This window comes from Pygoscelis adeliae, unplaced genomic scaffold (assembly GCF_000699105.1).
Source record: "Pygoscelis adeliae isolate BGI_AS28 unplaced genomic scaffold, ASM69910v1 Scaffold127, whole genome shotgun sequence".
NCBI lineage: Eukaryota > Metazoa > Chordata > Aves > Sphenisciformes > Spheniscidae > Pygoscelis > Pygoscelis adeliae.
The window spans coordinates 6,482,339-6,498,992 of NW_008825208.1; the positions used below are offsets into that span (position 1 = coordinate 6,482,339).

At 43.8% G+C, this 16,654-nt stretch overlaps 1 protein-coding gene across 1 annotated transcript in view; it reads left to right on the top strand.

Moving 5' to 3' along the window:
* KIAA1958 (KIAA1958 ortholog) overlaps positions 1 to 16,654 on the top strand; it is a 44,538-nt gene that overhangs the window by 21,397 nt on the left and 6,487 nt on the right. The gene's annotated exons all lie outside the window — the stretch shown is intronic.

Sequence of the window (16,654 nt, forward strand, 5' to 3'; positions counted from 1 at the left end):
AAGGGCTGCTGAGCCTTGTCTGGCTAAACAACACTAAGGCATTTGGACACTGCACAGGTTTCCATGGGTCCACCCTCAAGTGGGGAGACATCCGGCTGCGGGTGACAGAGACTGGGTTGGAGTACCTGGAGTGGATGGGGCCGGACAACGGAGATGTCAACGCCAAGAGCAAGAGAGGCGGGACAGACTCCCGGGTGTACGCCACCCAGCACTCCCCACAGACCTGTCCCGTGCAAGACTACAAGGAGTATGCCCAGAGGCGGCCTCCAGCCATGCGCTACGAGGACGCGCCTTTTTACCTGTCCATCAAACCCGTTGTCAACTTGGCTGCGCTTCACTGGTACAATTGCCAAGCCCTGGGGAAAAACAAGCTTGCCAAGATGGTAAAGACGATGTGCGAGAAAGGCAACATCCCTGGCAGGAAGACCAACTTCAGTGTCTACCAGAGCTGTAGCACCCTCTCAGAAGCGCAGAGCAACCAGCTGGTGTTGATCTGCAATAACTTGAGCCAGCAGGCTGCCCAGTCCATGGCGAGCCACTCCAATACTGGCAACTTCATAGTGTCAGCATCCTATGACTCCTCCTCTGACACGGCTTGAAGCTTGAAAGAGGGATATCACCTGAACACTTTTTTCTTTTCCTTTTTGTTTCAAGCATTGAATTTGTGCCCAATAATACACATCAACTGTGATTGTACACTATTCCCCCATAGCCCTCTCTCCAGTGTTAATTCACTTTATAAAAATATATAAATATATAATATATTTTTCTTTTTACAAATAAGTCAATAGAAATAGTTTAGTATTACTAACACAGTATTTATAGTGTTGATACAAAAATGAAAGGTACTTATGGGTTATAATATAAATGCAGATTTTAAAAGGACAAAAATGGTTCTCAGGCAACAGAAGATAGACTGGAAATACCATTTTTAACATGTACACATCAGTGAGTGTATATCCCCAGGGAGGCTTACATAGCAATTTTATTTTAAAGCATTTTTTCAACTTTTTATTTTAACATGACCTCCCAGAGTGGAGGAGACAAACTTATCACTGGCTGCTGCTTCTTACCTGCTGGCTTATTCTTGATCAGCAAGACCAAGAAATAAGAGATACATCAATGTAAGTTCATGAAACCATGTACAATAATTTTTGTCTGTTTTTTATTTTGTTTCCAGAGGCTAATTTTTGCCAGATGGGAAAAAAATCCTGAAGTCAGCTAAAGGCTATTTTTAACTTTTGTTTTTGTTGATGATTTTCTGTGATCAAAATGTTGCTGGTCTTTAGACTAAAAAGTATTGTTTTCAACAATGTGCAAAAGTATAATGGCAAAACCACTGTCATACACATAATTTTAACTGTTTAAGCACGGGTTGTTAGTATTTTGTCACTGTGTATACCTAATGTAAAATCTACTGACTTAGACCCACTCTTTCAGTATTCTGGGGAATGCAACAGTGCAGAAAAATCCACAATCTCATCCCAAACTATACAGAAAAAATGCATCAAATATGTCTTAAGCCATCATTTGAAATCCACAAAAAAACAGCATAGAAAGTATAATGACAATTTCATATTTACTACAGAAAATGAAAAAGCTGGATAGTTTTAAGTGCTGGAAAACAAGTTTAAGTCAGCTACACATAATCTGTTTCCATTGGAGACAATGGAAAATGTGCATGTGAATCTGAAGGCGGAATTTGGTCCTTAAAGACGTGAAATAATGAGTGCTACTGTTCCAACATTTGACTTTGCAACATAATTGTTCTTCTTCTGTAAGTATGAAGAAAACACTAACAAATTCAGTATTTCAGTGAACAATTATAATTCTTGATCTTTAAAATTATGTACGGTACTTCTCAAGTAATTCAGTTTAGTTTATGTTCCACTAGGATATCCTAGAGCCGTGATGAGGCTTCAGACAAGTCCGCTGGGGTGATCTAATGCCCGCTAAAGTCAATGAAAGAGTCAACCTCAGCTGACTTCCCATGGGTGTTGGATCAAACTGTTACCAAGGGATTTTTTGGTTTTGTTTTGTCATTGTTGTTGTTGTTGTTTTTCTTTATGCTTGTTTGTCTTTATTCCTTCACATTCCTGCATATCCTTCATATTCTTTAGATCTGCAACTGTGCAGTGACTTTAATAATCACTAATTCCAAAGAAAGGGTGAAACAAAGGTAGTAGACACAAATAAAAATAACCCACCTGGCACCATTTAAAACCTGTTTTCTGTGTTGCTAGGATGAAATGTTCCTGTGTGTGAGGGAGGTGGAAGAATGCCTGCACCTCACAAGCCTTATTGAAGGTCTGTTTTGGGGATGGGCTAGGTAGCAGATGTGCCACTGGAAGGTCTAAGAGCAGAGATTTCCACTACAATAAACATCTGTCCTCCCACGAAGCTTCCTGCAGGTGTCACAGCCTGGCTCTGATCTCTTTGTGCCCCGCACATCGCAAGGCTGGTACAAAGTCTGGGTTTCCTGTGTACCGGCTGTGCCAGCGTCTTGCGTGCTGTGGCAGTGTAACCACCAAATCTGCAACCTCTGAGTTACTGGCCGCTGTCTCTCAGGGCTGTAGGGTAGGCAGTGGATTGGTGGGCAGAGGCGGTCATTCATACTGTAGAGCTGTGCTTTTGTGACTTGGCTTTAGGGCTTGAGACCAAATCATGACACTACTGACGTGAGTGCAAGCTGTGTCCATGACTTTCAGTGCCGTGGCAAATCTGACTTGTAGGTGAAGGAGAGGGAAGCCCAAAAAGTCTTTGGGTGCAGCCAGCAAGACGGCTGCCCAGCTTCCAGATGAGGGCAGCCATCTGATTGCTGCCAGCACAGCCTTGCCTTTTCACGGCAGTGCTTTTAATGTGATATAGTTAAAAATAGTTTTGCAAGGCTGACGCTGCTCCCTGTGGGATTTCTTTGCTGTTTCCCACTGAGGACTCAGGCAGCTGCTCTTAGTATGTGCTGGAACGTGGGGGGTCCCATGCCAAGGAGCTCCCTAGGGGTGCCAGGTGAGAGCTCAACCATGGAGCCAACCTCTAGGAAAGTCTTTGATCTCTGTTTCTCCCCCATTGGCATTCATCTCCGCACTTCCTAGTGGCAGCTATTGCAGATTCTGACCTACTTCCCCACCTTGCCTTTCCTGTGCTGCAACACAAGGCTGGGTATCAGCTGGCCTTTGTGCAGCAGCAGATCTTTGCTTCCCATGTCTCCTCCCCTGCCCAACTGCCCCTCTTTGCTGGGAAGAGCTGCCTTGAGCTTGTAGGGGAAAGGAAATAAGGCATCCCACGGTGTGGCAGTCTTGTGTCTCTCCTCAAGTGCCACAAGGCAGGAAACCAGACCTTATAACCGAATTCCTTCTCATACTATTATCAGGCTCAGAGCTTGGCAATGGTTCACATCTTCTGCAGGTATGCCTTAGGCATGTTGCTTCAGAGTGGGCTATTTTGTGTGGGCTAATTAGTGTGGTAATTCCACAATTCTTCTTGTCTCCAAGGAGGCAGATCACTGGCTGCAGATGTGCCGTGCTGTAAGCAGGTCTTTGAAGTGCTGCTTTGCATCAGTGCTGTAATTCAGCCCCAACACAGACCTTGGCTCCATCAGCAGGAGCCGAAAATGCTCAGAGAGACCAGAAGAAAGAAGATGGTCACTCTTGGGTTTTGAGCTGGGAGGTCATAAAAAGAATTTCCCATGACTTCTTGACTCCACATACTGTCTGAGTTGTTGTTTACCACAGTATTGTGGTAACGTCCAGCCTGTGTGCTGGGTGAGGCAACGTCTCTGATACCCTTGGCTTAGCAGGGCACATCAGCAACTTTTGGTTATCTGGTTGGGGGATAAGCTGTGGAGTATGTGTGCTTATTGTAATAGCCTCAATATTACAGGGGTGGGTTTGTTCTGCTTTGCAACATCTGTAGTAACTCCAGTGTCCAGTTGGTGCTGATGGCAGATTGCCTGGCAAATTCTGACGGGGCAGCCCCAGATAGACTACTTGTTGAAGTAGTTAAACACATATGGCCAGAATATGATACCCAAGTAGTATCATACTCCAAAAATAAATTTACTTGCTTTGAAGAGCATTTAGCACAACATATTACCCAGTCTTCTTTTGTGGACAGTTGCAAGGAATTGAGTGACCACAGCTTAATGAATTACCATTTGTATTAAGGCCCTGGAAGGGTCGTTAACCCACTGGGAGGGAGACTTCTGATTTAAACCACTGTCATGGTTTTGTCTCATGCTGGCGGGAGAGGAGATGTTCCAGTCGCTGTGGCTCAGCTGACAGGTGACAACTCAGTTGCTTGCAATTGTCTCCGAGTACTCCGACTGAGGGTGTCAAACCTCCTCCACCAGCAAGTTGCAAGCTCACCGCGATGGTGCGCAGCTTCCCTGGTGCTAAGACACAGCAGCGTGGCCAGGGGCTAGTGCTGCCAACTCTTAAAAGCCTTCCTCTCTGCCTGAGCAAAAGATTGGGGTCTCCTACTGTGTCTCTTGATACCGAGTACCTTTTACCATGAAATCAAAAGGGCAGCTGGCAAAACACCGTACTGCTCCTGTCCAGCACAGCCTGTAAGCTGGTGCTTGGGTGGGGTGGCTTACAGTGAGCTGGCTGTGCTCCTGACTACATTGTGCTCCGATGTAAAAGCTAAGCTTTTGCCCCACAGTGCAGGCTGTGATTTCCATAAGATGGGGGTAGCTGGCTCCAAAATGGGGCTTGCTTTTCTCCTTTCTTTTGCCCTTCCGTTTTTTCCTGCCACTCACCTTTCTTTGATCTGGTGTTAAGATGTCTCCAGTGAGTCATTTCAGCTCGCTAGCCCAGCAGAAAATGCAGCAGAAAAAGGGGGAAGTCAGATAATTTTCTGCCAGATTACTGAGTTGCATCTGCTCACAAATTGAGGTGCAGAGCCAGTGGAGAGAGAGGAAGGTGTTCCCCTGGCAGTATCACAGAGTCATTAGCCTGACTCAGCTACTGCAGCCTTGGAAACCCATCAAAAGGGTAATGCAGACTGAGACCCTTCTGAATCATTTGCAGACGTATTGGTTGCCTTCAGAACCATCTACCAGCTTTTGGGAGATTTGCTCAGTGCTACCAAGAACAAAATTTGGCCTTGAACTTAAGAAAGAGACAGAGTGCCAAAGCACAGGCCTGCACACAGTGCAAAGGAGTCTGCACCAATGTTAGCACAGGCTTTCCCACGTGGCCTTCTCATGACACCAAACCAAGAGTCAGACATGGGGATTATACATGGATGTCACGGGACTGATCTGGATGCAGCTGTGCACAATACATGCACTTGGATCTGTTCACGTGATTGCACATTTAGCTGGGCAGAGCTGTGGGCACTTGGACGGCTTAAGCTCTGTTTTATTAGTCGCTCATGCATGTATTTATGATATTCTGGGTTTGCACAATGTACATGTATTCATGCAGGTAGTTGGAACTGAAGTCTTTGACACCTGGGTGTTGCAAACTGCCTGTTTAATTTTCAAATATGTATTTATGCAACAAAATGTATTTTTAAGTGCAAGAGAATGAAATACTGTTGTGAACTATGTTGTAGACTAAATTACAAGGGATATCTAAAACAACAGCACATACCTTGTTCATTCGCATAGTGCAATAATTCCATGATAGCAGCATCCAGGCTATTGACATGTAGGACAATCTAACAATGCAAACAGTGTCCCTGTTGCACATTCTCCTTTGTGAAGAATATCAATGCTTTTGAGCTATTTTGTGGTTTTGTTTTTAGAAGCTGCTGTGCACTGGTATTCAGTCTACAGCGTAGCTGCCCTCTTAGAAAGCTGTTTAGAGAATGAGATGCAAGCAACATGTGTACTGCTGCGCGTGCTTGTCTCAGATGTTTGTGACAGGATCTTGTTTTGCTGTTCATGCAAGTGATGTGGGGTGGGAAGATGGGGATCACAAAAAGCAGGTGTTGTGTCACTCTAGAGCCTGGGCTGCCCTAAGGACTGAGACAGCCTTAAAGGAAACTGAGATTCCTGTTGCACTAGGTTTCCTCCCTGTCCCGCTCGTATTTCCCCCCTTCTCACCATGTCTGAGTACATCCCGTAAGTGCATTGACTGACCTGACTAGCGCATGTGGTGCATGGGCTGATCATTCCTCCTGACAATAAGCTGCAAGTGACTGTGATTGACTGATTGGTCTTTCCCATCCCTGACATCCCTGCTCCTCTCACCGTCCCTGATCCTCTAATATTCCTCTCTCCTGGCATCTGCGCTGTGGGGCAAGGGGACCGCTTTGTGCAGGGCGGCTCTTGCTTGAGAGCTCGCTCCCTGCCTGTCAAGTGACCTTGTGCTTTGGGGATAACGCGCTCAGGGCAGACCGCCTCATGTCGGGTACGCGGGGTTTGTGGGATACTGGACGCGAGCACTCTGGAGGCTCGCATCTCTCATTGCTGGAAGCATTCTCCCTCTGTCTTCTCTTCTGCTTTTTGTGAGAGAGCTTTCAAATCATGAAATGAGATTAAATTCACTCCTGTGTAGAGGACCAGGCCCACATCTGTGTGCTGTTTGGCCTTCCGCTGACATACTTAAAATAGGACTGAGACAACTGGTCCTCAACAGTATGTAACTCTTGGGCTCACTCCGTCACAAGCTCATGAAACCAGTTCATCTCACGTGGTGTGAGCAACAGGGCATTGGGACCCCCATGACTCCCTGAACTCCCAGAGGCGGGGCGAATGTGTGGGAAGGAGGAGAGCTTACAGGACACACAAATGTGGTTTGATTTGCCTGAAATGAGCCAATTCATGCCTCTGGGTTAGGGTAGAGAAGGGCTCAGCTGTTCACTATGAAGCGTGGTGGGAAGTGGGTCGACACTTCTTAATAAGGGTTCTTTGCTAAATGTCAGTGTGAAGAGACGGCTGCATTGCCCAAGGTGAGTTGCTGTCCTTGTTCTTAAGAGAGAGGATGTATTTTCTTTTCTTTCTGTGCTTTCACGTGTGTGCTGAATCTGCACTCTCAGTGCTGAGGAGGAGTGTGAAGAGAAGGCAGTCCAACATAAAGTATGGCTATATTCCTAGCTGAAAAACTTGAACCATACTTTCTGGTGATGGTCCCCATGTGCTGAGTGTGCCTTGGTGGTTGGGGACAATACCGCATCAGCTCGTGTCTCCTGGCACATCTGTTGGCTCTGTGCAAGAGCCAGCATGGGTGTCGTTGTACCACTCTCCAAAAACCGAGAGCTCGGGGGTAGCTTGTCAAGGACACCCCTATCAGCCAGGTGTCTGCGAGCCAGGAAGGGGGAAGGCTGTAAGCACAATTAAATGATGGTGCTTTCCCCATGGACAGTGTATGACGGACATGTGGGGCTGCACTGTACCTCCTCAAGGGTTTTGGAAAACTAAGGGCCACCAGGGACATCACTGCTCCACCTCTTCCACAGCAGCATAACTTCAGCCGGCGATGGAGTTGCCCTTCTGAGGACAAGTGAGGTTTCTCTGAGCCCCCGGCGAGTTGCATGGTTGCACTGCTACCAGCTCCACTCGTGCAAACCAGGTGCCAGCCTGTTCCTCCCCACTGTGCTGTCTCTGGCTGAGGCCCCGCGAAGCTCTGCGAAGTTGTCCTCCAGCACCTCAACCCTTCCTGGAAGCAGCAGAGAGGCATTTACAGCAGTAAAATGCTGGAAAGTTAAAGGCCTCACAGCTTAGAGATGCCTGTGAGCTTGTTGAAAAGTTTGACAGTAGCCATTCACTGGATCATGTTCAAAGCAGTGGTGATGTCTAAAGCTTTAATACCTAATCTGATGGGGGAAAAATTGGTTTGGCACGCAATTTGCTCGTTACATGAACTGATGGGTTTTAAAATAGTCTCTAGAGTCTCGGTCTCAAGTGAGGAATTTATTTCCTCTATTTTCTCACTGGATTGGTTAACTTTAGTTGGTAATGCACACAAAATCCTATTTGTTTTATTACACAAATGCCATTAAATGAGCTGTCTGTGCATTGGAAATGGACTTACTGTTTCGAAGGGATTAGGATGCTTTTGCCTAATCTTTTATTCTTGTGCTCAGTATTGATTACACAGCAGTCACTAGTATCTGAAAAAATAGTATCTTTTCAGATTTCAGTTTGATCTTTTGTAATTAATAGAAAATTCGTTCACAGTGTTTAAGGTTGGTGAGGTAGGTGCTATCACTGAAATTCAGTGGGATGGACTTTCAGTGGGAATGAGAAGAGGTGTTTAGCTCTTTCACAATGCTTCAGAAATTCGCCTTCACGTTTTTTGGTTACTACTGTTTTATACAGTCCATAAATGTCACGAAAATGACGAAACAGCCAAGTGAGGGGAAAAGAATCAAGAAAATGCAAAATGTTTTGGACAAAAATATTGTATTATTCTTACACTAGAAAACTAAACTTTTAAAATCAATTTTACAGATACTATCTTTGCCACTTCAGCTGTTATTTTTGTGAACAAAGATGACTCTCTAACAGTCCTCATGCCTAGAATTTGATCTGCTTTCTGAAGGCTGTAATCTTGCTGAGACTGTCCTCCTTAACATTATAGCATGTTCTTGGCTGGCCTAAATCACGTATAGCCTTAAGTAGTCCGTGGTCTGCCCCACATCACTCCTTCCCTTCTACTGTCATGCATTTAATACACTTACTATATGTCAAATTTCCAGCCTGAAAACAAGCCAATGGAGGAGACACACTTCAGCCTCTGTATCTTCAGCAGTGGATGAAAAGTATAGATCCAGAAGGCAAGGCAATAGTAACTGGCTTCAAACTGATTTTGGTAACTTTTTTCTGGGAAGACAAATCTTCTCCTGGTGACTCTGAGGCTGAAGGTGCACTGAACGATGACTGCAGTGTAAATCGCTTTGTGGAGGCCTTTGTTTTCTGCATGGTGCTTATGGTTCAGACCTTACAAGATTAGCCTTCTGCAGGAGCTTTCTCTGTGAGAGGCTTGCAAGACTGGGTTTGTCTGCACAAGGCTGGGTGTGTGGATGTGAAATGCAGGTGCAGAAACACCCAGAGCATTCAGGGATGTGCAGGCAAAACGTGACATGAAACGTCTTAATGGAGTCTGAAAGCTGTCAGGGGAAGAAAAGGTGAGAACCTGATTTTCCTCCCGTTTACGGCAGTGCCTGCAAGCCAGGCGGTGCTGCTGCCGGAGAGGATTTGGTGCCAGTTCTGCAGAGCACTGTGAGAAATGCATGCCCGTGCCACCTGCTTCCACCCAGCTCGGGCTGTTAACTGCACTTAGCTGTAAGCGCATGACTAGCCCCACTGGAACAAATGGGTCTGAAGCGTGCAGGAAAGGACATCACTTGGCCATAGTTGCATAGTCGGTGCTTGTTTTTTGCCTGTGTGACCCATCTATCTCAGGGTCATCTTGAGACCTGTCAGGGTAGACCAAATTTTTCAAGACTGGAGGAAAAAGAAGTGGCAGAAGTGTGATGAAGGTAGTGGAAAGGCAGTGGGAAAGCCTGGCAAACACAGTGGAAGCTTTTGTCTTTTTTCCTAAAGAAGGCAAGCATAATCCTTATCCTTTAATATCCTACTTTGTTTTACACTGGAATTAGAAAATCTTTTCCATTTGTTTTAATTACCTGCTGGCTTTAACTCTGCCTTTGAAAAGCATTTTTCCTATGACAACCCTTGGTTTCATGGTGAGCAGTGCTAGGGAGAAACAGCTAAAGTAAGGCTTTTATCTTTCCCTGCATGCAATGTTTAATCTTTCTAATCTTTTAATGTGAATGTGTTTTCTCCCATTGTGTAAATTGACAAGATTAGCACTGTTTCTCCCAAAACAGCAGTTGAAAAACATATTTTGCTTAAATGTAACCAAATTTCCACCTAACAATGTGAATTCTCCTAAGTGACCAATTCATTCTCAGAGTTAAACCTTTCTCTAAGGCTAACTTCCACTCACTGACCTTAATTACAACTCAACTTTTTTAAGAACAGTTTGTAAAAAATTAGATTTTGTTAATTTGTTTTGTTTTATAAGAAAAAGATTCACTGTCTTGCCAAATAATAATAATAATATAATAATTCTATGCATTGTGTGATTCAGTGATGTTGCTGTTGAAATTTTGCATGTTTTCTAGATGTTCTGACATTTGTACGTTTATGTGGTACTTGTAAAAATGCTAACCATTGCTGCTATAATCACCACTGTTGTAGGTAACTGAAAACTACTACAAAGCTGTGCCAGTTAGCAGGTTTTTTTGTGCATCATGGTAAAATGCATTCTGCTGTTCATTTCCTATTTTAAGCTAGTATTTAGTGCTTTCTGTAGACGGAATCAATATGTTGTGGTAGACGGGAGGTGCCAAACTTCTAATATCTTGTTCTGCACAGATGATCACTTACCAGCTTGAAGCTTAAAAAAAAAAGTAAAAAGAAAAAAAGAAAACCTTGAACTCTCCATCTTTCTTTAAAGTGTCTTCTCATTAATTTTCATTTGGTAAAAAAAAAACCCAAAACTTTAATAGAGCTGAAAAGAAGCCATCTTCCCCAGCTACACCTCCTGCAGCGGCAGTCTGCCACCTGTGAATGTGAGGGGTACGAGGCAATGCGTAGCACCCAAATGTTCCTGTTGGTAATGGATCCACTGATTAGCCAAGCCTGTTCAAGTCATTGCGGAGCATGCTAAAATGCTGTTTAATGAAAGCAGTCCTCTGATTACCATAAGAAACTGTTAGCTCTCATAGCAGTTGTGTGCCTGCTCTTGTAAACAAGTGTCAGCCTGGTCAAACGGTGGATTCCAGTCCCTGTTCCGCCTCCGCTGAAGCCACACATGGCTGCCAAATGAGACTTGGATGAAATTCAAGCCCAAGATTTTTGGTCTCGTTCTTTCCAACTGCTTTCATGGCAGACAAGCCCTGTTTATCAAAATTCTGACACTGCATTTTCAGTTCCTTTTCCACCCTCTGCTTAGAATCTGGCAGTATAGCAAATACGCACACACATACACATTCATTTTGATTTTGGTAAGATTTTAACAGGCTGAAATCATACCATACTCTAATCACACAACAGAAACAGGCAGGAGGGAAATGTGAGACGTTCATCTGTCTAGTGCATTTCCCAGCCACCAGGCATAGTCAACTGTACCTAGGCTGGTCTTTAAAATAGTATTTTGTGTGGAAAAAAGAAGAGACTAACCCTCGGTTTTCTGTCTCTACTGAGAGATGAAAGCCTGTTACACGTCTTGAGAAGACTTTTCAAATCAAAAAACCAAGCTGCCAGAAAAACTGTGTGTTTGGGAAAATAAGAGTGCATTGAATTAATTCTTACAGGTATTGCCCTAAAGCCATCTTTGTTCCCCAGCAAGACAATTTACAGCCCTTGTGATGTAAAATACTTCCAAAAAAGAAGTTTATGCCAAAATTTTCAATGTAGCTGCTCCTTTTTGTGATACTCAGGACATTTACAAAAAGCAATATTAAAGGATGCAGCCCAGAACACACTGAAAATCACCCCATGTAGCAGGCGCAAGCCAGTCCCCTACAAATTTATGAGTTTGAAAACCCCAGCTGAAGATCTAAACCTTCCACAAGTGATTAGGATGCTTAGAAGCCTTTTGCAGCACCTCAGTTCCCATCTCTCGGAGGGAATAGGGCTCTCTTCAGAAATGTTTGGCCCTTTTATTGTCCTTTAAAAATTGGTAGCTTCTTCAGGCTCCTTCTACCAGATCAGAAGCCAGCTGAGACCAGTTGCAATGTGTTTCTCCGTTGTTTTGCTTATCTAGTAGCCATTTACACATGAACGCTTGCTTCCACTAGTGTAAGTGAAGAGTTTTGACTCCGCAGAACTCCTGCCTATGTGGCTCTAATACTAAACATGCAAGGCAGTGATACATGGTCTTATCTCCTGCATTTCTTCTATTTATACCTAGATCTGAGTCTCCATGGTCCGACCAATTACACTAATTGTCTTACCAATTGGTCTTCCTAGCTGCTTCTATGTGTTGGCCCAACTTGCAAAAAAAATGCATCAGCTTCCTGCAGCACAGCAGCTGTTTTTTCCCCATCTTCTTCTCTTCTATTGTGAAGCTAGATATATCTGCACTATCTTCAGCTTAGATTTGAATCAGGAAAGCGATCAATATCCTTTATTTAGCACTTTGCACGCTGGAAATGCAGTTATGGTTCTACAGGTGCAGACCTGGCATTAGGATTTAGCCTGCTGCCTGTGGTGTGTCAGAGTCTGTAGTGGCATTTGTTTGCTTTTCACCATGGTTCACTGGTTTCAAGACACGAACTGGCTGATACTAATGGTGTGCTGGTTTAGATACCACCTTCCAATCACTGTGATGATACCTTCAGTGTACATGTTGTCAGTCCTGTAATTGCGCTTGTAATTGCATTTTTTCTGAAGTGCATTATATTGCAGGACAAACTCTCTTTTTCTTTTTCTTTTTTTTTAAGAAAAAAACTATAGCTTAGGCTGTGCTGCTGAAAGGAGCCAGGAGAGAATTATCCATCCAAACCCCAGTGGAATTTGGGGACTTAGCTTTTTTTAGACCCCTTTGCAAGTCCCAGCTGTAATCAGCTATTTAAGGCAGAGATCTTAGCATGAGCAGTGCTACATATATACCACTCAAAATACAGTTTTCTGTACACAGGGCACCTTCTTACACAGATCTCTTACCCCGGCATGTGGGAGATTATATATACAATGGTTTATTAGGGAGAAGTAATGTTTTGATGCATTTTAATTCATTAAGCGCTGCAAATCTAGAATATCTGAGGAGAAGGGAGAGATTACTGGACCATTTTCTGAAAAAGTGAGCAAAATTGTCAACTACAGTCCATTTTCAGAGCTACCTGTTCAACCCCATTGTCCTCAAATTACCTTCTTTCTGGAGCTGCACAGCGACCTGGGAAAAACGAGCGAAAAGGCTTCGCTGCTGTAAATGAGGAAAGATTTCATAACCTACTTTGAGCCCCAGATCCCCAACTGGGTTTCCAGGGCTGGTAATCTTTTTACTCATCAGCTGGATAAGTTTTGACCCATGTGGATGCCATCTTGCTATTTCTGCAGTGTATTTTTAAGAAGCAAACTGCATTCAAACCCCTTCAGGGTAAGGACCTTCACAGGTGAAGACCAATATGGTCAACAAAGTTGCCTGTCACTTGTGCCAGTTGACAACTGGTTTTTTGTTGTGTCTCTTTTTTTTTTTTCCCTACTGCAAGGCACACTGTTCTTTAATTGGGGTGGAGTATGTCGTACTGCTGTCTGCCACACTTCAGTCAGAAGTCTCCTTGAAAAATACTCTTTTGGTGTTTGAGTACAAAAGTGCCCTCAGTAAGAAGAAAGTAAAGCCAAGAGGTCTTTTTTTTTTTTTTTAAATGGTGTCTGAGTTTCATCCCTTGCTCAGTTGTCAGATAATTAGGCTTTTGAAAAGAATGGATTCAGTTGTGTGCTAGTTGGAGTATGACATTCACTTTTACTGATCTGCAAATTCCAGAGATATTCTGATCTTTATTGCACTTCAGCTCCATTTTTATTCCCTTATGATAATCTTTAAGAAGTCTAGTTCTGCTGCGTTAGAGATTGATTTCACTGTCCGTACAATGTTTGCTACTATTGTAGTGTGACTTTTTATTTTCATTTTTGAAAATTTGTATTGGTACAGCCTTAAACTTACAAAATTAAAGACTGTTTAAAAAATAATCAAGACAGTCATTGATGTCTGTGATAAGTGCATGCTTTATTCACAGTATTTTGTCTGTAATTAGGTGTAGCAACCAAGTCTCATGTATTTAATAAACTGTTTTCTGCAAAGTTGACTGCTTTCTTTAATCAAGTGAGAACAATTTTCTTGGCATTTTGAAGCACGTTGTATAAAAAAAGAACAGCTTTCTCTCATGCTTTTCAAGTATGAGTACCAGCGTAGCTGGGAAGTTCCCATGGACCTGTGATGCATTTCGATTAGCAGAGTGCAAGTAGGCTGACCAAGAATTAGTTGCTGTCATACCCACTTTAACTTCTGGGGTTGTGTTTCAGGAAAACATTTAAACAATTGCTTAAGTCCTTCCCAGCTCAGGAATGTACTTAGAAGCAAGCTCGACTTGAACCATGTGCTTATTTAATCTCACTTCAGTAGGACTGAAAGCCTACGTCCTGAGAGCCTTTTTGGATTAAAGACATTTTCCTGAACCTGATCTGATTACATCAATTCCAAGGCACAGTTTGGCTTGAAATTATTTATTTTGCACTTAGAATTTCAGCTGTAAGGTCTGCTCTCCACATAGTTTTGTTTTAATGTTCATCTAGCATAGAATTACACGTGCATCCGAGGATATGCATCTTTTAAGACAGTTGCTTGTCAGGTCTGAATGTTCTCTGTTCAAGAAGTTTTAAAATTAAAAGACCAGAAAACTAAAGCTAATAGAGCCCCTATAGTGTGAAAGAGAAACATCCCAAGTGGAAAAATCCCTTGAGAGTGCCAACAAAATTTCACTGAGCTGCTGTTCATGGAATGACAACTGTGTTGGAGAAGGTCAGAGTGACTCAGGTTCTGCCAAAGGAACATGAGAAAAAGGAAAAAGCCAAATCCCTCAGGGAACTGCCATCTAGGGAACAGCAATGTGTTTATGTTGGTGTTAGGACATCAGTGCAGGACAGTAAGAGCTAAGTGACTCTGGGTGAGGGATGGAGGAACATGATTTCTTTCAAAGATTTCTTTACTGAAAGAGTGGTTAAACATTGGAAGAGGCTGCCCAGGGAAGTGGTTGAGTCACCATCCCTGGAGGTATTTAAAAGACGGGTAGATGAGGCGCTTAGGGACATGGTTTATTGGGCATGGTGGTGTTGGGTTGACGGTTGGACTCGATGATCTTAGAGGTCTTTTCCAACCTTAATGATTCTATGATTCTGTGATTTTCACCAGGTATTCTGGGACTGCATTTCTGTCACCTGGCAAATTCTGCTAAATAAATCCCCTTCTTGCTGCTTGGTGCTAGCGGTGGGACTGTGTGTTGTTGCTCAGCACAACAGCATGTAAAAGACATCGTGTCAAAGGTCCTGCCGTGGTCCCAGTGACACGTGGAAAGAAAAAACAGAGGCTTTCGGATGAAGAGACAGAGAAATGAGGTATGGACAGATGATGGCCAGGGGCTACCAGGTGCTTTCACTGTCTGTTGCAAATGCACAGTAAACCTGTTGGATTAAACTCTATAGCTTGAATTAAGCTGTCTTCATGAAGGTTGAAGTTAATGTGCTTTGCTTTGGTCTAAAAGTGAGTATGCAGGTGATGGTTAGTGGTTCATGTGGTTAATGCAGGATCAGCTAAGCAAATTGGTAAAGTTTGGTAAATCAGCTGCTTTCACTTTTCCCTTTGTACACTGATTTAACACAAATTGCCACTTTAAGAACCGCCATGCTTCCACAGCCCGTGGGATGGCTGCGTGTCCTCTCCTCCTCCTCTCATACCCAAGGATAACGAGCAGCAGCGTGCACACCTTGTGTGCAGTCTTGCAGTGTTCAGGCCTTCTGGGCAGCTGTGCAAACAGCACTGAGGAGTTTGGCTTGGGCAATCTGGAGTGCTTCCCCGGGATGATCTCACAAACGTGATGAAGTCTCCTGGTTGCAGCTGAATATATCTGAACATTGTGCTCAAGACATTGCTTAAGAATATCATGACGGCAACTGATGCGGAAGTTGCTTGGGGACATTATGGCATGTTGCTTCTTCAGATAGACTTGGAGATGGCAAAGCAGGGTCTGCAACTTGCTGTTGGTTTACCTTGTAACACACACCAGCGACAAAGAGAAATTGGCAGCTATCCCTGGGAAGATCCGCAAGACTTCTTTTTAGAGTAGCCTGATGCCTTACTATGTTACAACCTTCATTATTGATAGCATTGATTAGCTCTCAAAGAGAATAAGTAGAAAGAAAAAAAAATAAGATGGCTACGTATAAGAAGATACGGCTATTTGTATATGGACACTTTGTTCTAAGGGCCAAATTCCTACAGGTAGCCGGGAGAAAACGCACACGCAAGACTGGCAGCACATGAGACATGCTTATTATTTCTCCTCTGAAAGCTGTGAGGAAACAATACCTGGAAGAGCTTGAAGACAAGATCTTGTGTGTAGCACGATTATTCACCTCAGAGCTCCACATGTACTTGCAAGTACAACATTTTTAGTTATTGTTGTCCCCATGCAAAATGGCAAACAGAACAGGACTGGAGAAAAACCTGCTTCGAATGTATACCCAGGGAAAGACAGGCAGAAGCACTGAGTGTTGAGGAGATAGGATGCTGCTAGCCATGGCGCCATTAACCCCATAGTACAAGATGATGCCATTCATCTGCATTTGGAGGGAGATCTCTGTGTGTCTGGACTTTGGTGAGGGACACTCAGAAATGTTCTTGGAGGCTCAGGGTGGCCAGATGTTCTCATGTGCAGAAGGTTGCCTGGGGAAACTGTTGAACAGACAAGCATTGCCCATCCTACAAAAGACAGCTAAGCTGTATCCTTTGCAATGCCATCTGCTATGGGGATGGCCTTCCACATCATCTGTGTCCTTGAGCCTCCGGGGTCTGGAGCCCCTTCTGGAAGAGGGGTTACACGGTTGTAAAACGTGGTCATCAAACTCCTCAGCAGACCAGAAATCGATCAGGCCGTGTCGGTGCTGTATCAGACACGTGGTGCCTGCAAGTCAGCAGGA